Consider the following 1363-nt stretch of genomic DNA (forward strand, 5'->3'; position numbering starts at 1 on the left):
CTCTCTCTGGCACTGCGTGAAGTAGTCCCACGCCCACTTGCAGCTGTCGGCGGACTCGGGGTTCGCCTCAAGGCACTTGGAGTAGCCCACAAGTTGCGGCGTGCAGACGTGCCCCTCCTGCTGCGCGGCCTGCGCCAGCTGCTGCGCCTCTGCCGGCTGCGTCGGCGCCTGGTTGCTGTGGCCGTAGAGGTAGTTGCTGATGCCGTGGCCCAGCACGCTGCCCCCGGCGACGGCCGCCATCGTGCCGAGGATGCCGCCACCGCCACCGCCGGCCATCGGACGCTGAACGTAGATGTTCGTGACGCCGTTCGGCTGCTGCGGGTGCGACGTGGTACCGGGGCGGCGCTCGGACCGAAATCCACTGAAGGAGCCTTGGCGGCCACCACGACGACGAGGCATCCTCCCAGAGCACGGGTGCGCGCAGTTTCCCTCTGTGTGCAGCCGGCGTGTCTGCGTGATGGAGGATGACGGATGCGTGCAGGGAAAGAGGGATCCAAAAAAAGCGGTAGGCGCCCCGCGGCAACGGATGTCGCGTGCGCGTGTGCTCGTCGTGCGCGGAGGAGGAGACGCAGGACTGGCAGAGGGGGGCAGAGACCGTGAGAGAGAAAGCGGGGAGATGCCAAGGTGCTTCGTTGCACGACAGTGTACAAGGGTGGGGTGAGGTGGAATGGACAACACTGCTACGCGCAGCCAACGCTCACCCACCTCCGTGAAGCGCCACGCACGCACACAGAGAGGGCGAAAGGGTGTGTAAAGGACGTGATATCCGACCTCGAAGCACGCCGAGGGTGGTGGTCGCAGTGATACGTAAGCCTGTGCGAGCGGTCCAACCTCTTCTGTCGCTTTCTGATCACCTGTATACCTTTATCCGGGAGGGGGAGGGAGGGTGTGCGTGTGTGCCTACAGGAAGAGGAGAGAGAGAGAGAGCCAGAGAGATAGATGGATACAACAACCCATGCGCGGCCATAGGGATGCGTGAGGGAAGTTTCTGAGCCGATAGCCGGAATGGGCGGGTAGCGTCGGAGAAACAGGCGGGCGGGAGGACACGTGGCGCTGTCAGAGGCTATCAGAACAGCAACAGAGGCAAAACGGCGGGCGAGGCGTCGGCAAGGATGTACCCTCGCATGCAAGTCGCCGGCTGCCCGCCAAACACAAACACACACACACACACACACGGCGGGGGTGGGGTTGTTTCTAGGTAGACACGAATGGAAACGCATGGGCTGCTGCTGCCGCTGCCGCCCTTCCTCCGTCCTAAATGGAGCGGTAACATGCGCAAGGATATAAATATATATAGTTATAGAGGTAAGGCACACACACACACACACACACACACACACACACACACACACGACGAACAAGA

The sequence above is a fragment of the Leishmania donovani genome, chromosome 4, assembly GCF_000227135.1.
Source record: "Leishmania donovani BPK282A1 complete genome, chromosome 4".
Classification (NCBI taxonomy): Eukaryota; Euglenozoa; class Kinetoplastea; order Trypanosomatida; family Trypanosomatidae; genus Leishmania; species Leishmania donovani.